The 27,873-nt window shown below is 29.5% G+C and overlaps 1 long non-coding RNA gene across 2 annotated transcripts; it reads right to left on the reverse strand.

Moving 5' to 3' along the window:
* Nucleotides 1–18,965: 18,965 nt before the first annotated feature.
* Nucleotides 18,966–27,818, reverse strand: LOC147816871 (uncharacterized). 2 transcript variants are annotated; one of them, XR_015429313.1, is made up of 4 exons: nucleotides 26,788–27,818; nucleotides 25,807–25,945; nucleotides 23,515–23,591; nucleotides 18,966–20,193 (listed from the first exon to the last, which is right to left on the reverse strand). It is a non-coding gene; the product is annotated as an uncharacterized LOC147816871 (long non-coding RNA). The 2 variants fall into 2 exon arrangements; XR_015429312.1 differs by lacking the exon at nucleotides 26,788–27,818 and having other exon boundaries at nucleotides 25,807–26,441.
* Nucleotides 27,819–27,873: the final 55 nt, after the last annotated feature.

Consider the following 27,873-nt stretch of genomic DNA (forward strand, 5'->3'; position numbering starts at 1 on the left):
AGTTTCTAATGCGTAAGGTGTTCGATGAGTAAAATTGTGCATCTTTCTTTGTTAAAGAACGCATAATGCAATAATAATAATGTAATAAATAAAATAAAATTGCGGGGTGGGGTTCGAATTTCGAAGCCGTCTAACTCCCTTTAATATTAAGTTGTTATTTTGAAACTCGGACGCTGAGATGCGGTCTATGGTCCAAAAATGTCTGCAGCAGGAAATTTTTATAGGTGAATTAGGGGGAGCAGGGGGGCCCCTCAAAGTTCTATGGAATAGCTGACAGAAAGAGGACTTTTGAAGAGAAATTGTGTCCGGCTGCACGTGTTCTAGTGGTTTGGTGGTCTGGACACGGGACAATTAACTGACGGCTGGAGCGAGGGGGCGCAGGTTCGGATCCCAGTTTTATCAACTTTTCAAAAAAATTTCTTTTTTTTCTTTTTCCGATTATTTTGCAATATATTATTATTTCAAGGTGTTTTTCCAAATCATAGAGGGTCCTACATGTAGGAAATAATTTTTTTTAAATTGAGAAAATGGCGAATAATGGGTAAAAACTGGAAAAATCCAAGAAAATTGGCTTTTTTCCATTGTTGTAAATTATGTTTGCAATATATTCGACAGTTTCAAATGCGTAAGGTGTCCTATGAGTAAAATTGTGCATCTTTCTTTGTTAAAGAACGCATAATGGAATAATAATAAAAATATAATAAATAAAATAAACTTGCGGGGTGGGGTTCGAATTTCGAAGCCGTCTAACTCCCTTTAATATTAAGTTGTAATTTTGAAACTCGGACGCTGAGATGGGGTCTATGGTCCAAAAATATCTGCAGCAGGAACTTTTTATAGGTGAGTTAGGGGGAGCAGGGGGGCCCCTCAAAGTTCTATTGAATAGCTGACAGAAAGAGGACTTTTGAAGAGAAATTGTGTCCGGCTTCACGTGTTGTAGTGGTATGGTGGTCAGGACACGTGACAAGTAACTGACGGCTGGAGCGAGGGGGCGCAGGTTCGAATCCCAGTTTTATCAACTTTTCAAAAAAATTTCTTTTTTTTCTTTTCCGATTATTTTGCAATATATTATTATTTCAAGGTGTTTTTCCAAATCATAGAGGGTCCTACATATAGGAAATAATTTTTTTTAAATTGAGAAAATGGCAAATAATGGGTAAAAACTGGAAAAATCCAGAAAAATTGGCTTATTTCTATTGTTGTAAATTATTTTTGCAATATATTCGACAGTTTCTAATGCGTAAGGTGTTCTATGAGTAAAATTGTGCATCTTTCTTTGTTAAAGAACGCATAATGGAATAATAATAAAAATATAATAAATAAAATAAAATTACGGGGTGGGGTTCGAATTTCGAAGTCGTCTAACTCCCTTTAATATTAAGTTGTAATTTCGAAACTCGGACGCTGAGTTGGGGTCTATGGTCCAAAAATATCTGCAGCAGGAAATTTTTATAGGTGAATTAGGGGGAGCAGGGGGGCCCCTCAAAGTTCTATTGAATAGCTGACAGAAAGAAGACTTTTGAAGAGAAATTGTGTCCGGCTTCACGTGTTCTAGTGGTATGGTGGTCAGAACACGGGACAGGTAACTGACGGCAGGAGCGAGGGGCCGCAGGTTCGAATCCCATTATTATCAACTTTTCAAAAAAATTTCTTTTTTTTCTTCTTCCGATTATTTTGCAATATATTATTATTTCAAGGTGTTTTTCCAAATCATAGAGGGTCCTACATATAGGAAATAATTTTTTTTAAATTGAGAAAATGGCGAATAATGGGTGAAAACTGGAAAAATCCAGGAATATTGGCTTATTTCCATTGTTGTAAATTATTTTTGCAATATATTCGACAGTTTCTAATGGGTAAGGAGTTCTATGAGTAAAATTATGCATCTTTCTTTGTTAAAGAACACATAATGGAATAATAATAAAAATATAGAAAATAAAATAAAATCGCGGGGTGGGTTTCGAATTTCGAAGCCGTCTAATTCTCTTTAATACTAATATGTAATTTTGAAACTCGGACACTGAGTTGGGGTCTATGGTCCAAAAATATCTGCAGCAGGAAATTTTTATAGCAGAATTAGGGGGAGCAGGGGGGCCCCTCAAAGTTCGATTAAATAGCTGACAGAAAGAGGACTTTTGAAGAGAAATTGTGTCCGGCTTCACGTGTTCTAGTGGTATGGTGGTCAGGACACGGGACAAGTAACTGACGGCTGGAGCGAGGGGGCGCAGGTTCGAATCCCAGTTTTATCAACTTTTAAAAAAAATTTCTTTTTTTTCTTTTTCCGATTATTTTGCAATATATTATTATTTCAAGGTGTTTTTCCAAATCATAGAGGGACCTACATATGGGAAATAATTTTTTTTAATTGAGAAAATGGCGAATAATGGGTAAAAACTGGAAAAATCCAGGAAAATTGGCCTATTTCCATTGTTGTAAATTATTTTTGCAATATATTCGACAGTTTCTAATGCGTAAGGTGTTCTATGAGTAAAATTGTGCATCTTTCTTTGTTAAAGAACGCATAATGGAATAATAATAAAAATATAATAAATAAAATAAAATTGCGGGGTGGGGTTCGAATTTCGAAGCCGTCTAACTCCCTTTAATATTAAGTTGTAATTTTGAAACTCGGACGCTGAGTTGGTGTCTATGGTCCAAAAATATTTGCAGCAGGAAATTTTCATAGGTGAATTAGGGGGAGCAGGGGGGCCCCTCAAAGTTCTATTGAATAGCTGACAGAAAGAGGACTTTTAAAGAGAAATTGTGTCCGGCTTCACGTGTTCTAGTGGTATGGTGGTCAGGACACGGGACAAGTAACTGACGGCAGGAGCGAGGGGGCGCAGGTTCGAATCCCAGTTTTATCAACTTTTCAAAAAAATTTCTTTTTTTTCCTCTTCCGATTATTTTGCATTATATTATTATTTCAAGGTGTTTTTCCTAAACATAGAGGGTCCTACATATAGGAAATATTTTTTTTTAAATTGAGAAAATGGCGAATAATGGGTAAAAACTGGAAAATTCCAGGAAAATTGGCTTATTTCCATTGTTGTAAATTATTTTCGCAACATATTCGACAGTTTCTAATGCGTAAGGTGTCCTATGAGTAAAATTGTGCATCTTTCTTTGTGAAAGAACGCATAATGGAATAATAATAAAAATATAATAAATAAAATAAAATTGCGGGGTGGGGTTCGAATTTCGAAGCCGTCTAACTCCCTTTAATATTAAGTTGTAATTTTGAAACTCGGACGCTGAGTTGGGGTCTATGGTCCAAAAATATCTGCAGCAGGAAATTTTTATAGCAGAATTAGGGGGAGCAGGGGGGCCCCTCAAAGTTCTATTGAATAGCTGACAGAAAGAGGACTTTTGAAGAGAAATTGTGTCCGGCTTCGCGTGTTCTAGTGGTATGGTGGTCAGGACACGGGACAAGTAATTGACGGCAGGAGCGAGGGGGCGCAGGTTCGAATCCCAGTTTTATCAACTTTTCAAAAAAATTTCTTTTTTTTCTTCTTCCGATTATTTTGCATTATATTTTAATTTCAAGGTGTGTTTCCAAATCATAGCGGGTCCTACATAAACGAAATATTTTTTTTTAAATTGAGAAAATGGCGAATAATGGGTAAAAACTGGAAAAATCCAGGAAAATTGGCTTTTTTCCATTGTTGTAAATTATGTTTGCAATATATTCGACAGTTTCTAATGCGTAAGGTGTCGTATGAGTAAAATTGTGCATCTTTCTTTGTTAAAGAACGCATAATGGAATAATAATAAAAATATAATAAATAAAATAAAATTACGGGGAGGGGTTCGAATTTCGAAGTCGTCTAACTCCCTTTAATATTAAGTTGTAATTTCGAAACTCGGACGCTGAGTTGGGGTCTATGGTCCAAAAATATCTGCAGCAGGAAATTTTTATAGGTGAATTAGGGGGAGCAGGGGGGCCCCTCAAAGTTCTGTTGAATAGCTGACAGAAAGAGGACTTTTGAAGAGAAATTGTGTCCGGCTTCACGTGTTCTAGTGGTATGGTGGTCAGGACACGGGACAAGTAACTGACGGCAGGAGCGAGGGGGCGCAGGTTCGAATCCCAGTTTTATCAACTTTTCAAAAAAATTTCTTTTTTTTCCTCTTCCGATTATTTTGCATTATATTATTATTTCAAGGTGTTTTTCCTAAACATAGAGGGTCCTACATATAGGAAATATTTTTTTTTAAATTGAGAAAATGGCGAATAATGGGTAAAAACTGGAAAATTCCAGGAAAATTGGCTTATTTCCATTGTTGTAAATTATTTTCGCAACATATTCGACAGTTTCTAATGCGTAAGGTGTCCTATGAGTAAAATTGTGCATCTTTCTTTGTGAAAGAACGCATAATGGAATAATAATAAAAATATAATAAATAAAATAAAATTGCGGGGTGGGGTTCGAATTTCGAAGCCGTCTAACTCCCTTTAATATTAAGTTGTAATTTTGAAACTCGGACGCTGAGTTGGGGTCTATGGTCCAAAAATATCTGCAGCAGGAAATTTTTATAGCAGAATTAGGGGGAGCAGGGGGGCCCCTCAAAGTTCTATTGAATAGCTGACAGAAAGAGGACTTTTGAAGAGAAATTGTGTCCGGCTTCGCGTGTTCTAGTGGTATGGTGGTCAGGACACGGGACAAGTAATTGACGGCAGGAGCGAGGGGGCGCAGGTTCGAATCCCAGTTTTATCAACTTTTCAAAAAAATTTCTTTTTTTTCTTCTTCCGATTATTTTGCATTATATTTTAATTTCAAGGTGTGTTTCCAAATCATAGCGGGTCCTACATAAACGAAATATTTTTTTTTAAATTGAGAAAATGGCGAATAATGGGTAAAAACTGGAAAAATCCAGGAAAATTGGCTTTTTTCCATTGTTGTAAATTATGTTTGCAATATATTCGACAGTTTCTAATGCGTAAGGTGTCGTATGAGTAAAATTGTGCATCTTTCTTTGTTAAAGAACGCATAATGGAATAATAATAAAAATATAATAAATAAAATAAAATTACGGGGAGGGGTTCGAATTTCGAAGTCGTCTAACTCCCTTTAATATTAAGTTGTAATTTCGAAACTCGGACGCTGAGTTGGGGTCTATGGTCCAAAAATATCTGCAGCAGGAAATTTTTATAGGTGAATTAGGGGGAGCAGGGGGGCCCCTCAAAGTTCTGTTGAATAGCTGACAGAAAGAGGACTTTTGAAGAGAAATTGTGTCCGGCTTCACGTGTTCTAGTGGTATGGTGGTCAGGACACGGGACAAGTAACTGACGGCTGGAACGAGGGGGCGCAGGTTCGAATCCCAGGTTTATCAATTTTTCAAAAAAAATTTTTTTTTTTCTCTTTCCGATTATTTTGCAATATATTATTATTTCAAGGTGTTTTTCCAAATCATAGAAGTTCCTACATATAGGAAATAATTTTTTTTAAATTGAGAAAATGGCGACTAATGGGTAAAAAGTGGAAAAATCCTGGAAAATAGGCTTATTTCCATTGTTGTAAATTATTTTTGCAATATGTTCGACAGTTTCTAATGCGTAAGGTGTTCTATGAGTAAAATTGTGCATCTTTCTTTGTTAAAGAACGCATAATGGAATAATAATAAAAATATAATAAATAAAAAAAAATTGCGGGGTGGGGTTCGAATTTCGAAGCCGTCTAACTCCCTTTAATATTAAGTTGTAATTTTGAAACTCGGACGCTGAGTTGGGGTCTATGGTCCAAGAATATCTGCAGCAGGAAATTTTTATAGGTGAGTTAGGGGGAGCAGGGGGGCCCTCAAAGTTTTATTGAATAGCTGACAGAAAGAGGACTTTTGAAGAGAAATTGTGGCTTTCTTCTCGTGTTCTAGTGGTATGGTGGTCAGGACACGGGACTAGTAACTGACGGCAGGAGCGAGGGGGTGCTGGTTCGAATCCCAGCTTTTTGAACTTTTCAAAAAAATTTCTTTTTTTTTTCTTCCGATTATTTTGCATTATATTATTTTTTCAAGGTGTTTTTCCATATTTTAGAGGATCCTACGTATAGGAAATAATTTTTGTAAATTGAGAAAATGGCGAATAATGGGTTAAAACTGGAAAAATCCAGGAAAATTGGCTTATTTCCATTGTTTTAAATTATTTTTACAATATATTGAACAGTTTCTAATGCGTAAGGTGTTTGAGTAAAATTGTGCATCGTTCTTTGTTAAAGAACGCATAATGGAATAATGATAAAAAGGGTAGCCTTTCAAAGTATCAGGCAGTACAAAACTCTCTTTCTTGTGCTATTATTTAAGATCTAACGTTTCCTCATTTTTAAAAAAAAAAATTTTTCTAATGTGAAACCTAAGCCTTATTTGCTCCTTCCTTACTCACCTTTTTTATTTTTATTTTCAATGCTTTTTTTCCTTCTGACAAATATCCACTTTGTTGCATGCAATGCTTTTGTTGGGTGGGACGAAAGAAAGTTCATTGTGGTGGTGTACAATGGTGTCCCACCACGGTAGAGGTAGGGTAGCCTTTCAAAGTATCTGGCAGTACAAAACTCTCTTCCGTGTGCTTTTATTTAAGATCTAACGTTTCCTCATTTTTTTAAAAAAAAAAATTTCTAATGTGAAACGTAAGCCTTATTTGTTCCTTCCTTACTCACTTTTTTTTTTTAATTTCAATGTTTTTTCTTCTTCTGACTAATATCCACTTTGTTGCCTGGAATGTTTTTGTCTGGGTGGGGCGAAAGAAAGTTCAATGTGGCGGTGTACGATGGTGTCCCACCTCGGTAGAGGTAGGGTAGCCTTTCAAAGTAGCAGGCAGTACAAAACTCTCTTCTGTGTGCTATTATTTAAGATCTAACGTTTCCTCGTTTTTTAAATTTTTTTTTTCTAATGTGAAACGTAAGCCTTATTTTTTCCTTCCTCACTCACCTTTTTTTTTTTAATTTCTATGTTTTTTTTTCTTCTGACTAATATCCACTTTGTTGCATGCAATGCTTTTGTTGGGTGGGGCGAAAGAAAGTTCATTGTGGTGGTGTACAGTGGTGTCCCACCTCGGTAGAGGTAGGGTAGCCTTTCAAAGTATCAGGCAGTACAAAACTCTCTTCCGTGGGCTATTATTTAAGATCTAACGTTTCCTCATTTTTAAAATTTTTTTTTTCTAATGTGAAACCTAAGCCTTATTTGCTCCTTCCTTACTCACCTTTTTTATTTTTATTTTCAATGCTTTTTTTCCTTCTGACAATTATCCACTTTGTTGCATGCAATGCTTTTGTTGGGTGGGACGAAAGAAAGTTCATTGTGGTGGTGTACAATGGTGTCCCACCACGGTAGAGGTAGGGTAGCCTTTCAAAGTATCTGGCAGTACAAAACTCTCTTCCGTGTGCTATTATTTAAGATCTAACGTTTTCTCATTTTTTAAAAAAAAAAAATTTTCTAATGTGAAACCTAAGCCTTATTTGCTCCTTCCTTACTCACCTTTTTTATTTATATTTTCAATGCTTTTTTCCTTCTGACTAATATCCACTTTGTTGCATGCAATGCTTTTGTTGGGTGGGGCGAAGGAAAGTTCATTGTGGTGGTGTACAATGGTGTCCCACCTCGGTAGAGGTAGGGTAGCCTTTCAAAGTATCAGGCAGTACAAAACTCTCTTCCGTGTGCTATTATTTAAGATCTAACGTTTCCTCATTTTTAAAAAAAAAATTTTTCTAATGTGAAACCTAAGCCTTATTTGCTCCTTCCTTACTCACCTTTTTTATTTTTATTTTCAATGCTTTTTTTCCTTCTGACAAATATCCACTTTGTTGCATGCAATGCTTTTGTTGGGTGGGGCGAAAGAAAGTTCATTGTGGTGGTGTACAATGGTGTCCTACCTCGGTAGAGGTAAGCAGTACAAAACTCTCTTCCGTGTGCCATTATTTAAGATCTAACGTTTCCTCATTTTTTAAATTTTTTTTTTTCTAATGTGAAACCTAAGCCTTATTTGCTCCTTCCTTACTCACCTTTTTTATTTTTATTTTCAATGCTTTTTTTCCTTCTGACTAATATCCACTTTGGTGCATGCAATGCTTTTGTTGGGTGGGGCGAAAGAAAGTTCATTGTGGTGGTGTACAATGGTGTCCCACCTCGGTAGAGGTAGGGTAGCCTTTCAAAGTATCAGGCAGTACAAAACTCTCTTCCGTGTGCTATTATTTAAGATCTAACGTTTCCTCATTTTTAAAAAAATAAATTTTTCTAATGTGAAACCTAAGCCTTATTTGCTCCTTCCTTACTCACCTTTTTTATTTTTATTTTCAATGCTTTTTTTCCTTCTGACAAATATCCACTTTGTTGCATGCAATGCTTTTGTTGGGTGGGACGAAAGAAAGTTCATTGTGGTGGTGTACAATGGTGTCCCACCACGGTAGAGGTAGGGTAGCCTTTCAAAGTATCTGGCAGTACAAAACTCTCTTCCGTGTGCTATTATTTAAGATCTAACGTTTCCTCATTTTTTTAAAAAAAAAAATTTCTAATGTGAAACCTAAGCCTTATTTGCTCCTTCCTTACTCACCTTTTTTATTTTTATTTTCAATGCTTTTTTTCCTTCTGACAAATATCCACTTTGGTGCATGCAATGCTTTTGTTGGGTGGGGCGAAAGAAAGTTCATTGTGGTGGTGTACAATGGTGTCCCACCTCGGTAGAGGTAGGGTAGCCTTTCAAAGTATCAGGCAGTACAAAACTCTCTTCCGTGTGCTATTATTTAAGATCTAACGTTTCCTCATTTTTAAATTTTTTTTTTCTAATGTGAAACGTAAGCCTTATTTGTTCCTTCCTTACTCACCTTTTTTTTTTAATTTCAATGTTTTTTTTTTCTTCTGACTAATATCCACTTTGTTGCCTGCAATGCTTTTGTCTGGGTGGGGCGAAAGAAAGTTCAGTGTGGCGGTGTACGATGGTGTCCCACCTCGGTAGAGGTAGGGTAGCCTTTCAAAGTATCAGGCAGTACAAAACTCTCTTCTGTGTGCTATTAAAGATCTAACGTTTCCTGATTTTTTAAAAAAAAATTTTTATAATGTGAAACTTAAGCCTTATTTGTTCCTTCCCTACTCACCTTTATTTCGTTTTTAATTTCAATGTTTTTTTTTCTTTCACGTCCTTTGCTTTCATTGACAAAAAATGGTATATATTTACAGGTTTATGTACTTAAAAAAAGAAAATTGTTAATTCAAAAATCAGGGAAATAACACGATTGGGTTGAATAATTAATCTTCATTTAAATTCATTGTTTTATTCTTTTCTTATAGGATAACGATATTATGTAGAGCGGAGCTGAAACACTTAATCCATAACATATTCTTTTTTATTTGAAATAAACCATATAAAATATCATTTATTCAACAAACATAATTTATATAAACAAAGGTAAATCTCAAATTAAAGCTTAAGCAATTAAAATAACGAAAAAATATTTTTTATACAAAAGTTTCATAAAAAAATTCTATAAAATTTTATTATCAGTAATAAAAACTACTTTAATTAGAAAAAAACAACAACATATTTTTAAAATTGGGATAATTTGTTTCCATAACATTTTGAGAAGGGAATAGTGTTGAGCAAAATTTATCTGGTTGTTTCTAATCAAAATCATGTAGGATAATCAAAGTAATTGTGGTAATTAACTTTTTGGAAACTTCTTTATGCATTAGTTTTAAAAATGTTTAAGGTATGCATTTGTGAAAATTTTAATGCTCAAACTTTGAATTCTGCTGAGGGAGGAAAAGAATTTATCTGACCATCAGAATTATAATTTGTCAATTAAATAACTTTATTTCCCATTTTAAAATGGCAATGCCGATTTAAAACCAGATAAATTAAACAGGAACAAGAACACATTTCACTTGAGATTGCAATAATTTTATTTAACTTTCACTTTCTACTATTTTCTTCTCTTTTTTTTAATGCTTACTTACTTATCCTCTACGTGCCTTTGGGCACTTAAGGCCTCTAGCATATCCCTCCAACGCCTCCTGTCTCTAGAATTAGATCTTGCTTCCTCTCAGTCAGATATTCCACATTCTTTTAATTCGCCCAAAAACATGCGCTGGATGCTAAGTCTGGGTCTTTCTCTTGTTCTTTTACCGTCAGGGGCCCATGTAAGACAGATGTAATTTTTTCTTTGGGCATTCTAAAGATATGTCCGAGCCAGCTCCATCTTCGTTTTTTAATTTCATCTTCTATTGTTTTTATTTTAGCTTTCTTTAATAGATTTTGACTTGATACTTTTGAAGGCCAGAAAATTTTAAAAATAAATCTTAAACATTTGTTTTGAAAGGTTTCTAATTTTCGTATTTCGATCTTAGTCTGTTTCCGGGTTTCTGCGCCATATAATAGTACTGCACTAACAATAGCTTTATAAACAACTATTTTTGTCTTTATTTCAATATATATGACTGAAATTTATGTAATCCCTTAAAACATGTTCTTGCTTTGATTATTCTCTGTCTAATATCTTCGCTACTTCCACCTTTTTTTTTTATCTACAATAGAACCTAAATATCTAAATGACTCTAAGTCATCTATTTCGTGATTTTCGATTTTAATTTTGTCATTTTTCTTTTGATTTATTCTCATTACTTTAGTTTTCTTCTTGTTTATGAATAAACCTACACTATTTGAATACTTGTTGAATTTGTCTGTTTTAAGCAGAAGGTCTGTACACTTGGATGAAAAAAGTACGATGTCATCAGCAAAATCAAGGTCTTCTGAAGTAGTTGTGAAATTCCACCTTATTCCTCTTTTTTCATCTTTCAAGCTGTTTCGCATAATCCAGTCTATCACCAGTATAAATAAAAATCCTGATAAAATACATCCCTGTCTCACGCCAGTTTTTACCAAAAAGAATTCAGTTAATTCTCCATTTACTTCTATACATGCTTTGCTGTTATAATACATGTCTTTGATTATGTTAATATATTTCGATGGTATATTATAAAGTGATAAAATTTCCCATAATTTCTCTCTCTTAACTGAATCAAAGGCTTTACTGAAATCAATAAAGTTTAAATATAAAGAGGTGTTAAAGTCTAATTTTTTTTTTATAGTTTTGAGATTTATATTTTTTTAATCATGAAGATCTTTATTCTAACCATTGTTTTTGAAGAGGTAGGATTACCAGCTCACGCATAGAAAGCGGAATCAGATCTTTTTAAACCTCCCAAACAAACATTACTCCTATTTGCAGAACTTCTCCGTTTCTCTCCTCATCTGAGGATGACAAAGAAAGCGCTGACTGCAAATCTTGGATGAGTTTGCCAAACAGTTAGCGAAAACATCGGCCATCGGCAAATGTGATATGAGTAGATTAAAAATCCATTGATTGCGTTAATTGGGAACAACTAAAATAGATATAGCCCCCATCTTTTAACTACTTCCCATACCAATTATTTTAAAAAAGAAAAAAATGCAAAAAATGAACATATTTTTTTTTATTTTATTAATAAATACGAGGAACTAAAACAAAAGATATTGCACAAGTTTTAAATTGTTGTTTGAATTTTTTCATGTGTAAGAAACCTTTAATTTAAAATCAGTTCACTATCCAGAGTTATTTCGGGGAAAGTTAAATATTAGTCTTTGTATGATAGTTCTTACACAACACAAAGTGTTACTTTTCAAACGTCAGTGAAGGAATACATCATTTCGTTTTTACTCTTAGTGCTATGTAAATTCAGCAACCATCGTTTATACAATCACACAAAACACGCGTGCAGTCCAACATACAAATAAAACTTGGCAAACAGCAGGTTAAGTTTTTCGCTTCCGACCGAGTAAAAACGTGATAAAACAAAATGTACTGACTGCTAAGCCCGAGTTTTCTTGGGATGATAAATAATTTGCAAAATATCCGAGTTAACTGATTATAATCAGGGAAGAGTTTAAGTATCAGTTAAGTGTTCATGAAATGCCGGTCGAAATCATTCTTAGTAATTATGGCAGATTAAATATTACAAATTGTTAGAAAATCAATTTATGTAAAGAAAATAGAAATTTCTTATTTCCCGTCGTGATCTCAAAAATCATCCTCAGTTAATCTATGTAAAAATAAAAAACGGCAGTTTCATTTTTTATTTAGGCGTGATAAAAATTTTAATTTATAACTGGATAGAGTAAAGCCCATAAGCAGAATATTTTCAAATGTTCTGCAACAGGACCCATTAATTTATACAAATGTTCTGCAAGCATTTCACTGCGAAAAAAAGTCAACTTTAAGTTAAAATACTATATTTTCACTTATTAAAATACAGGATCATACACAGATACACATTATTTTTTAAACCAAGGCAAACATTCTAGATTTGTTACTTTTTCAATCACTTTTGAAGTATCAATTTTGTTAATGGCGACGATGATGAATTATTAATAAAATACCTATGACATGAAGGTCCGAACATTAAAATAAGGGCTGCCTTAAAAATCTTTCGAAGGGACAAGTGCCCAAATGGTGCACCATTTGCAAACACAAACATTCGCTGGCTGTTGTTCCAACAACTTCTTCATCTCCATCAAAAGCATTTGGTCTTTCAGAAACAATTCTGTCAATCGTGGATCCCCACGATTCACAAATTGCTTCTGAAATGGGAATGGAAAATATAAAAGTCATAAACTTTATGAAATTGGAAATCTCGGAATTTAAATCTTTTACGGCTTGATTTAGAAGCTTTCTCGATAAAATAGGTGATCGATTTCTCCTGCTGTCTGCTAAACACTGATACACCCATTTTATAAAAATGTTATAGCCAAAAGCTTATTCTTTAATTTCCTCCTCAGAATGATATGGGAGAGGGAGAATACTGATAAATGTGCTGAATGTTCCTCTTTTAAAGCAACATCACTCCAGGGAAACAGCAAGTGGTCAAAGCTAAAGAGAATTCTATTCAAGATACAAATTGTTCTGCAGGATTTCGTTTGTTCTGTGACGTACGTCACAGTTTCAGGCACTTTCTGCTTCTGGGGAGTAAAGATTAATTAAACAGTTTTGCGATTTATCAAAGAGGATTTAGATAAAATAATTTTAAATACTGTAAAAACATCTTAAAAAAAGCAAAATAGTCAGTTTTTAGCATATCGTTAAAAAAAATTAAAGAATCTGCTGAGTTTTTTTTAAACGTAATTGAGTGTATTGATTTTTCCATGATTTTAAAGAACTTCCAGAAGATAGAGCAGGCAAATATAATTTTTGAGAGAAAAATTGTTTGATGATTAATTAATTTAATTTTTTGAAACAAACCCATAAAATGAGGGCATTTTTAAAAAATTGCTTGATCTCTATTTTGTTTTAAAGTGATGTTATAGAATTTACCGGGGCTAAACGTACTAAACATATATCATGCAAAAACAAACATTTATTATTTTAGTTTTTTAGTAAAACAGAAGTTATTTTTTAATTTTTCCCTTTATTAAATTTTTTTAAAACAAATTCGCAAAGTTACATACTATTTTAGTAGTTCAAACATTAATCAAACGTAAAATAAAAGTTTATTATAGATTCATTTGGAGAGCTATTGATTTCAATTAATTGTTAAACTTTGAAAGAACTGTATTAAAACTGTTTTTTCATTAAAACCTTTCAAATAAAAATTATGCTTTATTAGTCTTTTGATGCAATATTCTAGAAAACTCTGCCTCTGTCAAATAATTAATTTTAGAAAAGAATCTGTTCATTATGATTTCCAATCTGTAATCTATTATCTCTACTTTTAATAAACTATATTGTCCAAAAAAAAATTTTTTTTTTGTATAAAAAAGGCAAGTATAAAAAGTTTAGAAAAACATTATAGAAACTTTATTTAGGAACAGTTTTAAGAACATTAAAAAGAAATCTTACAATAAGAAATCTCAATATCTTTAAATTTGACCAAATATGTTGGATTGATTTATATTAACAGGAAAAAAAAGTCATACCCGGGCAAAGTCAATTAAATCAATTTTCATCATAAGAACTCTCTTGCTTCTGGTTCATTAACTCTTTGCCAAATATCACTGACTCCAAAGAGTTGCATAGTTTTACTAACATCAACTTCAATGGAGTCAGTTATTTAGCCATATCTTTTTTGATGACTCAAAGGATGATACTTCACACACTAATTATAAGGAAAAAGTGCTCTAAGACTCAAAACATTTAAAGTAATTTGAAATAATTAAATTTGTGTTTTAACTAAGTCAAAGAGCAAGCTGTAAAATATATTTACGAACTTAAAAATAAATAGCCATCAGAACTAACCAATAATAAAAATCCTTGCTAAAAAAATCATTATATGTAGAAATACAATTGTAAGAAGAAATATTTAAAGAGCAAGAAAAAAAGTGCAAGTTCAGTTGCAAAATTACAAGTTTGCAAGGAGAGAATAATTAAATAATTGGATTCATATTGTAAAGAAACTTTATATTACAAGAAACTTTATTTCTAAGCACTAAATTGGTTTATGTAAAGTTTTTGATGTTACCTTTTCTAATGGAAACGAATATTTAGCATATAATAAATCATTCAGGAATGATAATTCTTTGGAAAAGAGTACTTTCATGCTTAGAACATTAAAAATAATCTGGAAAAAAACTTCATGGTTAGCAACTCACATATTATGAAATTGAATTTCAAGATAAAATGTACTATAAAAAAAAATTGTGAACGGAAATTTAAATATAGTTACTTAAATGAATGATTAATAAGAAAAGCAAAGCTGTAAAATTATAAATTATCCGGAAGAAAATAGTTCATGATAATAATCCAACAGCAAGAAAACATTAAAGTCAGAAATCTAACATTTGTAAGTTTTTACAATGTTTTTTTTCTTCTTCAAATCAACAGAAAATAAAAAGTATACCCTTCAAAGTTTTCAATATCAGAACATTCTGGCTTCCTTTTCATTAACTAATGACTAAATATCACCAACTCCAAAGAGTTTCACAGTTTACTAATATCAATTCAACAGAGTTAGTTATTTAGCCATATACATATATGGCTATATGATACTTCATACACTTATCCCAAGGAATGATACCACATGAAACATTTAAACTAATCGGAAATAAAAATGTGATTATGCGCAATGACTAAACCCAAGAGAAAGCTGAAAGATGGAAAAATATATACATATGCATTAGTATATATACATTTATGAACTTAAAAGGTATATATTTTTATAAACTGAAAAGGTCATAGCTGTGTGAGCAAAAAATAATAAATAAAATGAAATAACAAAAAAAGTACTACTCTGTACTTTTAGGTATAGTATAGTAAAAGTACTAAATGAAGAAATGTTTCTACGCAAAAATTGGAGAAGATATTCCAGGAAAAGAAAACTAAGAATAAAACAAAGAAAATATTAAAACCAAGTCTGTAGGCTAAATTTGAAAGAAGAGATCAAGAACGCTAGATTAAGTTCTTAGTAAAATATCTCATGGATTATAGCACAAATAAAAACAAAGAATAGAAACTTAAAGTGAACCACACATGTACCAGTAAATTAAGATAGCTGCAAATCCAAATGCATTATGACAATCTTATATTACAAACTGAAATACATTAGTTTCAAAATAGCAACTCAACAACTACAGGCTCAAAAGAAAACTTTCAGTAGCAAGGAAAACAGCAGGTTAATCATATTATGATTCTTTGAATTTTTAAGATCATTTTAATTAAATTAAGATTAAGGAATAACTGAATTATGGAAATGTCACCATTAATGAAAGTCAGAAAAATAAAAGTACAATTTGCAAATTCTAGCACAAGGCAATATAATTTAAGAAAAAAAAAAGTAATAATTCCTTTTTTACAAGAAGCTAGGAAAACTGTAGGTCCAATAACTATATTGCAATTTCATCTTTATCTCAAGGCCACAAGCTATAAATTGAAATCAACTAACACCTTAACCAAGGAATTTATAATAGGTAGAAAAATATAAAATATAAAAGTTCCAGGCAAATGCTAGAAAGAAATTATGAAAGCAAAGAGAACTTCCGATCATACTACAATTTCTTCATCTGTAGATAATACCAGTTGTAAATTAAAATCAATAAATAATTGAAGCAAAAATTTAAGAAAAGCAAAAAATATTAAATATAAAAATTCCAGGCAAATGCCAGGAAAATAATAAAAAAACCACATAGAATTTATTCTTCACCTTCAAAGACCACAAGCTATAAAATTAAAATCAATAAGTACTTCAAACATGAAATGTATGAATGGCAATAATATATACATGTATATATATATATATATTAAAGTTCCAGGCAAATTTATAAAAAATTACTCTATATTTACAATATTTTCCCTATGTTAGAAGTACAATGAACATGAAAAGAATAAAATTTATATGCGTGAATAAAATTATGAGTGAATAATAAAGTGTGAGAAAATGTTTAGTTTTGAATAATAAATTAAGAAAAAGATTTAGATAATAAAATAACATAAAAAGATTAAAGCTTTTTATGTTGCAGCCCACTTTCCTGAAACATTTGTATAACCATCTAAATATGTATAAAAAATTATTCTCTATTTACAATACTTTCCCTATGTTAGAAGCACAATTAACATGAAAAGAATACAATTTATAATCTTAATATACAAGCAATATATAATTTTTTTTTTATTTCCAATGGCCAAGGTTACAAAAGACCACTCACCACAATGGAGGAACAACAAAATAAACAAACACGGCAAGAAAAGTCCATGACCCCAAAAAGTCTCTTGCACGCCAGTAACAGTCACACAAAGAGATATCCCCCAAAATCTTTTAGATTTAAAACTAATAATAATATAAAACTGCAATAAATCTTAAAAAAATATTTTCATCCTTCGAAATTTTTTTATTGTAAAAAATGCCTTTACAATTTAGGAAATTTTCTGCAAAATTCATGACGTATGAGCATTTTCAGGGAAATGACATAAATATTATTAAATATCTAAAGCAGAATAGTTATATAAATGTAAAAAGCAAACTGGTATTGTAAATAGAAAATTATAATTAGAGAAGATGAAAAATAAGGTTAAATAAACAATAATAAGACCCAGTTTAAAATCAGGAAAATACCGTAGAATGGATTAAATTGAAATCAAACAAACCTCTACATGACAAAAATTTACATTAAATACAATTATATTTACATCAACCAACACTGAGCAGGGTGGTCACTTAAATCCAGTTTCAAATTTCCCTGAATTTTTTCATATAAACATATTAAAATTTCCAGGTCGTCATGTTTTTTTCTCATAAAATGCAGGATAGGTACAAGAAAAGTATCCATATTATGAAATATTTTATTTAAAATGTTATATTTTTAATATATCACCGAGAAAAAATAATCGTACTAAATTAATTCGTAAGTAAGATATTGTTTCTTATAATTTGTAACTTAGTAAGATATTGTTTTTTATTTTTTAATGTTTGGATAAATTTCTAAAAAATTAAGACAGATGTGGAGAAAATGTCTTTAAGTAGCAGAATACATTGTTTTTATTGAATAAAAAATGTTTTAATATGATACATTAAGTAGGTACCAAATGTGAAATAAAGAGTGACCAAAAAAAAAAAAAAAAAAACCCTTGAATAAGTATTGTTTAATATATTTTCATTAAGCAAGAGAAAAGGATTCTAAGCAATTATACCTCAAAAATTTTTTATTTTTACAGTAGCTTCCAAAAGTGTTCGCACACTTATGACTTTTATTGAAATAGGGCTCTTTTCACTAAAAATGAATATTTCAGAATGGGTATTTAATAAAAAGATGCATAATCTATTCTTAGCAAAACTTCATGGAATATTTTAAAAACAAAGCAAAAGTTTATTTTTAAGAACTCAATAAAAAAAGTAATAAAATTTTACTTTACAATCATTGTACACTTAAATGCTTTAGGATTTCAGAATTAAAATTATTGTCTATCACTTTAATTTGTTTTATTTAATTATTTTAATTTAATTTTCATGTATTTATTTATTTGCAATTTAGTATCAAACTTTTGTTGGAAAAATTATATTTTAATTTTTGCTGGCTAATTCCATAATATTTTCTTCTATCATTTATAGGTGGCTCGTAGTCATAATTATATAACTGACAACCTTTGAAAGATGATTATTTGTCATCATAAGAGGTAAATCAGTAATGAATATTGCTAAATTAGTCTATTTTGTCCCATTCCATTGTGCAACATGAGGTAAAATGCTTGAAAGAGGTACTTCATATCAGCGTGACCTGAGATTAAAATTATAAAATTTGCGAAAAAATTCATAAATTCAGATTTGAAAGTTGTAAAAATTTCTGCAAAATTTAATAAAAATATTCTGCTTAAATTTCATTTTCGATGAGGCTTTACTTTGCAAATTCAATGATAAATAGATTCCTAACGTAGTAATAATGTTTAATCGGAATGGAAACAAACTTAATACATTGGGTTTTGATGTGCATTATAAAGCAGAGAGGAACTTTATCCAAAACAGTTGGAACAGTTAAACATGATGATGGTGTCTTTGTATGTTGGTGCAGATCATAAGGATAAGGTAATTAGTCATTTATTGATGGCATAATGAATAAACCTGTTTATTTAAATATTTTAAAATATAATTTACAATTATGAGCCAAAAATTTGGTTATTGTAACTTTGTTTTATATTAAAATTGCTACTGGTAAATTTAATTGGTAAATATTCTAATTATACTAAAAATTAGAATATTTACCAATAGGCAGAGTTTTTTTAAAAGTGTATGACGACTTTCTTAAAAATAAACTTTTGCTTTGTTTTTAAAATATTCCACGCAGTTTTGCCAAGAATAGAGTATATTTTTATCGATATATATATATATATATATATATATATATATATATATATATATATATATATATATATATATATATATAATATATATATATATATATATATATATATATATATATATATATATATATATATATATAAATATATATAAATATATATAAATATATATATATATCCATTCTAAAATATTCATTTTAATTAACAGACAGAGCCCTATTTCATTGAAAGTCATTAGTGTATGAACTTTTTTGAGAGACACTATATTTATATTTCAATATAAAGCTATTTTGTACTTTATTTTATCTAAACAGTGCTCTTTATAAAATTCATTGATCATATTTTAATTAAATCAGTATCTAAAGTTAAATCAATGTATAGATAATGTAGTTTGTTTGGAATTAGCATTATTATAAGAGATAGTCAGAATACAAAAATGAATGTTGCAAATGCAGAATTGTCAAATTTCTTCTTGCACACTCTATAAAAAAAGATGGTAAAATTCTTTAAATCTTATTCATTTCGCTTTCTAATTTGAAATAAAAATATTTAAAGAATTCTGATCTAACCACATAGTTTTTTAGTTTAAATTAGTTTATTGTTTTTACAACTAGAAACCTGTCCCTAACAAAGTATCATTCTCATTCTTTCCAAGAAATACAGACGTAGAGCCCAAGCAAAATATTTGCTGAATGCGATAAATTGTAAATTCAGCGAAAGAAATAGTGTTTTGGCTAACAATTTTTCTATAGTTAAGAAAAATATATATTCTCATTGAACATGAAAATTACATCAATATGAGTTTTTTTTTAATAATTCTTTATTATTTTATCCGATTACAGAAATTTCTTATGGATATGTCACATAACTAATTAGAATTATATTAAGTTCAGATAATTTAAGCAACAAAAAAGTAAAGGAAAAAAAATATAGATCACATGTCTGTTGCTGTATTAAGCAATATCATGCGACAGAACTCTTTCCTTCGATTAACACTTTTTATATTTGGACCTTAAATGGTTGGCTCATTTATTTGCCCGCACATGAATAAAATCCTTTGAGATTTTATATTAATACATCGCTTAACATATTTCTTATACATTTCTCAGTCTTTGCCAGGTTTTTAAGGTAAAAGGAGAAATAGCTTCAGAAATTTCTCTAGATTGCAAACAACATTTACATACGTTCAACATTTTAATTACTACACATTTCGTATTTTGAATCAAAAATCAAATATTTACCACATGCAGTAGAGAACTAATTAACCGGGATGCTCGGTACCATCATTATCCCCGATGACTGAATTTCCCGGTTTTCTGGATCAGCCAAAAGTGCCGTTAATCGATGTTTTATCAAACCCAAATTACAAGAAAAAAGTGAAACAAGAAAAAAACGAAAAGATCTCCTAAATTAAAAAAAAAAAAAAAAATGGTAGAAAAATAACATTTAAAAGGATAAAAACATTTGCAAGTTCAGACAAGAAAAACAAGTTTAAAAAATACAAAATTCACATATTTATTTTTTGATAATAATTAAAATCCCCAAATGAACTAATATAAAACAAAACCAATAATTAAAAGAAGCAATATATTTCATACTTAATTATATGGGGAGGAAACGATGAAAAGAAAACTTATTAATCTAAATGAAAAACAACACTTGAAAATTATCGAATGGAAACAACATTTAAAAAAGGCACTAACATAAATATTAAAACCTGGAACAAGGCAGGATATTATAAGATCAACGGAATTAAAAAACTCAAATGTAGTAGAATCAGGAAACCAGAATCAAAATTAAAAAAAGGAAAACTGCTATCTGCTTCATAAAATAATCGTCTGCTTTTATTAACAAATAATTATATGCTTAAATTAATGAACACTCTTTTATTTTATTTTTTACAAAAAGACTATTTTTATCGAAAGCAGATGTGATTCCACATTAAGAAACAAACTTGCTAATGATACAGCATTTCTAAAAAATCAGAATTTATTAAAAAAAAAACATTGTTTTGCTAATCGATGTCAAATAGATGAATATAACTGGTGATTATAAAACGTTTTGCTCGTAATCAATAATGCATTATCTGAAATAATAAAACAATTCAACACAATAAATAAAGGATAACTGAGTAAGTAAAGTGAATTTAAAATAAATCTCACGTGTCAGTACTCCTAACCAGAAGTTTCAAGTTCCTTAACATATTTATCGTTAACATATTTTGCATGTGCAATGCATATTCCCCACCCCCTCATAAACCAAAGAAAAAACCAAAACAGCATGCCACTCGTTTGATTGACGGCCGCTTATCAGAAAAACAACTGACACACAGGAGAAAATAAAACATTTGTTCCTTCCCTGCCCCATCTCGATCTAATGATCTTCACGGTCAGGGGAAGAATTGAAGTTTCTCTGGGCAAACAAGGAGAAAAATTCCCCCCTTTCCCTCTACTAACTTCGAGGATGAGTCAAATTTCTGCTATCTTTAATAATCGTTATACTACAAAATAGCAGGAAAACCAAGAAAAATTCTTCCTGGTTTCCCGGTTTACTGGATACCAGAAAAATGGTTCTCTACTGTACTTCAAAATAGCAGGAAAACCAAGCAAAATTCTTCCCCATTTTCTCATTTCCCGGATAAATGGTTCTCTACTGTAGCTGGTACTTAAAAGAACCTTTTTATAATTAAAATATGTAATAAGAGTCTAAAATGAAATTGAGAAAATTAGAATTTATGCAACAATTGAAACGATTTATTGTCAAACATTGCTGTTAGTGATTGCAAGAAAACGTGCAATTGATTGGCTTTGCCGAGAAATAATCCACTGATTTCATTGAATGAGAGTAAAAAAGCTAGTGCTATATAAAATCTTTTGTTATTAGGTTATAACCAAGTTATTTCCGGAGAATTTTATTAGGTTAAAAATACTAAAACATTTTTTCAAAAAAGAAATATCCCAAAAGCAACAAATAGGAACAAACTAGAACATCAAATGGATTCAGACCACAGACTAGAAGGGAAAAAAAATTCTACTTTTATTATCAGAAGCAAATATCCTAACCTCTTTCCCTACAATCATTGCCCATTCTAAACTGTACAGTCCTATATTCTCCAAAGAGGTCAAAGGTTTATTCACTCATTTAGCAGCCATGGGAGTTTCATGTGGTATTCTAGTTCAACAGGGTTATAATGGAGCAAATTTTGATACAAGTAAAGTATTGCTAAGTTGATGATATTCCAACTGTTTGGCAATAAATGTCCATCCAAAAAAAGGGGGTATAACTGATGGTAAAATTAATTTAAATTGAAAAAAAAAAAATTCCTGCTTTTCTTTAAAATTCCCTGATTTTTCTAGGCTTTTACCCAAATTTCCCTGATTTTTTCAGGTTTTCACCAGTATAAAAAAAATTCCCTGATAATTCCAGGTGGGTAGCCACCCTGATATAGCAATACAAAAGTATGAAAGAATCATTCAAAAGTTTCATGCAACAGAAAATAAGAAATTTTTTTTCTGTTGCATGAAATATATAACAGGGTGCATAGACAAATTTTTCAACAAAAAATAAGCACATTTTAAGTACTTTTTAAGCACTATATACATTAACAAAATGTAAAATAGTTTAAAGAGACTTTACATGATCATGATAAAATAACTAAGTTTCTGATAAAAAAAAAAACTCTTTTCTTGATTATATAAACCACAATAAAAAGATGGAGAGATTTTTCGGTTCGATTTCAGAGGGTGGAAAATGAAGCCTGCACTTGGGAATCTTTTGCCAATTGCAGCAGAGTTGTACATAAGAGTGCAAGAATCTCACAGAACCCAGCTCAGTATACGCAAATGCTGACCCGCAAGTATTTCAGCAAACATGTAAAATGATTGTCGCCTTCATACGCTACGGACTGAGGGTACGCCGAAATGCATTATGTTAGATTGAATTGTGAAAACATTGAATAGAACAATGTGGAAACCACGCTTTTGCATACGTGGTGGAAATCGAGATGGTAAATAAAAAAAAATCTCATTTTCGAAAAGGGAAAATTAAGCACTTTTTAAAAACACCCATTGAAAAAAGCACTTTTAAAAAACGAAAATCGAAAGTAAGCACATTTAAGGACTTTTTAAAAACGCTACACACCATGTATAACGTATCTCATGTTTTAAACAACATTTTTAAATTTGCACATTTCGACAAAAAATAGACTAAAAAGGTTGTCTATAGAAAAGCTGTATTCGATACAAAAGTATCGAAGAATCCTTCAAAAATTTCATGCAATGGAAAATAAGAAAATTTTTCTCAAGTGTTATTAATGAAATTAAATATAAACAATTCCGTTTTGTGGTATTTGTACTTTAGACAAAAATGTTACAAAACAGAATATAGCCACTATGAAGCATTTGTATTTGATAGACTAAAAATCAACTCTCATAGCACAATAATTGAAAAGCCTCTATATAAGAAAAGATCATTCTAGGTTTAATTTTAACATCAAACTTAATTTGAAAAGTTTGTTTCTGAGATTGAATTTTGCTATCCCTCATTGCAAAATAAAACCTTAGCTGCTCCATAAAACTCACATGAAGTTTTTAATATAACTTTTACATGTTTGTAGTATGAAGCGTTAGGAAATAAATACATTAATTAACAACTGCTATGATAAAACAACCAAAAAATAAAACCTATACAGATAAAATGTGCAATTAGAAAACAATTTAAATGTTACTTGCAATAAGATTTTGTTGTTTGTCATGGCAAGACATCTTGTATTTTTTATAAATGCTGTTTGGAATTTTACCAGACCTAAAAGAAAAAAAATTTAAACATTTATTTTTTTAATGCAATTTTTTTAAACAAAATATAATGAATAATAGAAGAATTTAAATTTCATACTAGTTTTAAATAAATATAACTTAATAGAGATTAAAATAATTTAAAATTAACATATAAATAAAGAAGAAACGTTTCAAGTTTCTAGATTCAGTAAGAAATAAATTATGCTTCTTTCAACCGAAGTGGAAAAAACAGTTTTTAATTGCAATGAAGTTTAAATAATAGTATTAATTTCCAAGCTGTTTAATACATCAATATAATAAAAAAGCAACACTTAGGAATAAAAAAAAATTTAATGCATTTCTAAAGAAATTAAAATGATTGTAGAGTTTTAATATTTTACTTAAAAGTTAGAAATGAAATATAAATTTTTATATTTTCTAAAAAGGCAGTTATTATAATATTTCAACAGTTTATGCCATAAACTGCTAAAGTATCATAATCAATTTTTTTAATGCTTTTCAATTAAGAAATCACATACTGAAGATTGCATACTACTGCAAATAACAAAAGTTATTCACAATTACAAATTAAATACCATTCTTATTTTTGTAATTGAATGTTGTTTAGTATGCAACTAAATCTAAATGATTCATGTATTTTAAAATTCTGCAGAAAACTAAAATAAATAAATTGAAAATAGTTATTTTCTTTATTCATTTCATCCAGTTTTTCATTTTTTTTAATGAAAGTTTTTCCCACTTTCTTTTAGTGAAAGGCTGTTTTTGGACAAAATGAATGGGACACAAATTTAAAAGTCAACATTAAGACATAGATTCCAACATGGATAGAAAAAAATCCAGTAGATTTTACAAAATGATACAAACGTCATGATAATTGTTGCATAATGAACTAAATATTTTACACATAGGGAATTTTAGGAATTTTTATAGTAATCAAAATAGAAAAAATTGCAATACTTTACAGTTATGATTTCACATTAAATGAACATGAACACTTATTCTGTTTACTCATAATTTTAAAAAAGGGATTTCAAAGATATAAGATATTATTAATCTTTAAATATATTATAACTTTATATATTATAACTTTATATATTATAACTTTTAATTTTATACTTTACTATTATATGATACTATTATATATTATATATATATATATATTAGATATTATTATATTATACTATTATATATAGTTACTATTATAACTTTAAAAGATATAAATTTGGTACAACTATTTTGTAATTAAGTCTGTCATAACATATTCACATTAAATTCTTTCTATTTTTTTATTTTAATATCTCTTAGACCTGCTGCTGCGTGAAAAAAAAACTATTTATTAGTAATACCTTCATCTTACTTTCAAATGGAATTTAAAAACAAGCTTCCCTCTTAGAATAACAGCTTCGTATTAACATCAACATTGTATTTTAAAGTTTTTATGGCTGGTCAATCAAAAATTATTGTACGCTCTTACTTTCAATTTTGTGTAGAGTCTGGCAGTTTAATCAAGAGTAACAGGCAAGAAGTAAACTTTTATATATTTAAAAAATTATTTGTTTACTTTCAGATAAGTAAATCTGTCATTACTCACTAGGCTATATGGTTAAATAAGTATTTTTTTATATCCTTATTCATTTGATTTAATGTTATTTTGTTATACATAGTGAATAACAACAGTATTTCTATCTGCCGTCTGAAGTTCACATACACACAAATGATAAGATTATCTTAAAATTCATTTCATTATTCTTTGCAAGAAGAAAGAGAGAAACAATTTTGGAACAGCCTGATATTTATTATATTACCATCTAGATTAATTTAGCCAGTAGTAAAAATGATCAAGAACCAAATTAGGGTATATAGTTTAAATTAACGTAAGTTATGTTAGTACTATGTTAGTAATTATGTTAAATCCAATAGAGTTGACAGTTAAGCAATATACTCTTTTGGTCTTATGTTACAAATTAATAACTTACAATTCTTTGTTCGCAGTTTATATAATCTATACAGGGAGAGTATTTTGCTTCTGAGTCAATTTTTATTGACATTTCTCCTCAATATACATCTTTTATATTGAGTAATAAAGAAGAAAAGAGTTTAAGAGAGAGTAAAATAGATTTAAAAAAAACCTTTAGGCATTGCAAGTACTCAATAAGTCAAAGGTTGTTTACAAGTAGCTTAAAAAAAGGATAATAATAAAATTTATCACCATATATAGTTACCATTCGAAAGGAACACATATTTTCCATACTTGGTTTCAAAAGAAGTTGGGGACTAGATGGACCTTTTGAATCTTCCAAAATCTGTTTCACTAGCGTTTTTTTAAATAAGTTTTCTCAATATGGGTTCTCGAATTATGAACTGAAAAAATAGAGAATAAAAAAATTATAGGCATTCAAAATAATAAATGTTTGATTAAAAAATTGGTATTTCTAATTTTTTGTAAGTGTTTAATTTCTTGTAATTATCATTATCACTTAAATGATAATTTCAATCAAGTCAATAGGATATGATAGTTTTTCTTTACAGGAAAAATGTTCTCTAAATAATATACTGTGAAAAACTATGCGGGGCTTTTCTTGGACAAAAGTGTTCAAGTATATTGACTAATGTTGATATGAAAAATTATAAAAGAATCATAGCAATATAATCAATCGTCAGTTTATTTAATACAAAAATAGAAAAAAAAAGTTTTGTCATGCAAAATATACTTAAACATATAAGTAAGTTATAAAAGGATATTAAAGATTTATAAGGTATCAAAAATAAACTGAAATATATAAAAATTGAAATATAAAAAAATATGTTGCTTTAAATCAGTAAAAAGTAAGCAACTATTTATTGGTTATGACAAATAATAATATCATTTAAAGAAAGGTAATTTAGCTGAGAGTATCTCATTAAAAGATTAAAATATATATATATATATATAAATAACCTTTAACAGAAAGTAGGTAGTGGACTGACAAAAATTTTAAATGTTATATAGTTAAAAATTGCAAATTTTTACAATTTAAAAATCTCTCTTTTTCTATCTTTAAAAAAAAGTTCATTTAAGTAAAAACTGCTAATGTGTTAATATTACACATTAGAAAAATTGAATAATATTATTGGAAAACAACTATAATAATTTTTATTTTCTTTTAAGATTTATAACAACAGCTGGTTCAGTTAAGTTTACATGGAGAATATGAAGTATTTACCAGATTTGTAAATGACACATATCTTTATATTCTGTAAGATAAAATAAAAATTATTTTGGGTTTTGAACTGTTTTTAATGCTATTTGTCAAGCAATTGCACAGGGAAACAAAATAACTACTAATGATGAAAATTAAAAAAAAATCTTTTGCTCAAAAAAAGAAAATAAAACAAGTTTTTAAATACAAAAAGTAAATTTTAAATAAAAATAAATAAAAAGGTCAGTAAAAAAAAGAATCATAATTATGAATCATTTTTAAAAACTATCTTCATTCGATTCTACTTTCAGATGATGAGCATATTTCTGAAACAAAATAATTATCAGAAAACACTTGAGATGGTGAGATAGACATATATAGTACAGGGATAAATAAATGTAGATAATGTGTCCCTTGGCAAGTATGACAAATTTGCACTTATTTGTAATTATTTAAACATAAGGGAACATAGCAAGGTATCCACTCAATTTTTAAAAAAAAAATTCAAGAACTTTTCAAGAATCTATTCGGTATTACAGTTATGTTCTAAAGTACATGTCAACCAGATTTCACAATTACGTAGAAGCAGAAATTTTATATATTTAAAGCAAAATGCTTATTTAACAACCAAAAAAAAATTATTTATTAAATTTATCAGCTGATAATACAAATGGTTGATAGTTACATTGCTGTTTCAAATCATTTTGAAAAATTCCAATTGAGATAAAGCCAACATTTAAAAACTAGCATCAGTGAAGCTTTTCATGAAAGATTTAATGAAGTGAATTAGAATTATAGAAACTGAATGAATGAATAATGCATATTACATTAAACAACCTTAGTAAATAATTGATAAAGTTTGTGTAATTGCACGGTTATTGAAATATAAATGCCTTTTTTTTTACTATCTTAGATCAAATTTCAAAATGTATCCATTTAACAATTTTCATGTTTCAATTTTAATAACAAATTATCTATTTTGTTACTTCAGAATATCGATAATGTATGCTAAACATAATAAAAATCTATTGTAGAACAATATTTTACAGATAACTAACTAGGACTTACCGACCTTTATTTTCTTTAAAATATATCTATAAAATGTGATTA

The sequence above is a fragment of the Parasteatoda tepidariorum genome, chromosome 1 (assembly GCF_982258835.1).
Source record: "Parasteatoda tepidariorum strain Cologne lab strain chromosome 1, Ptep-v5.0, whole genome shotgun sequence".
NCBI lineage: Eukaryota > Metazoa > Arthropoda > Arachnida > Araneae > Theridiidae > Parasteatoda > Parasteatoda tepidariorum.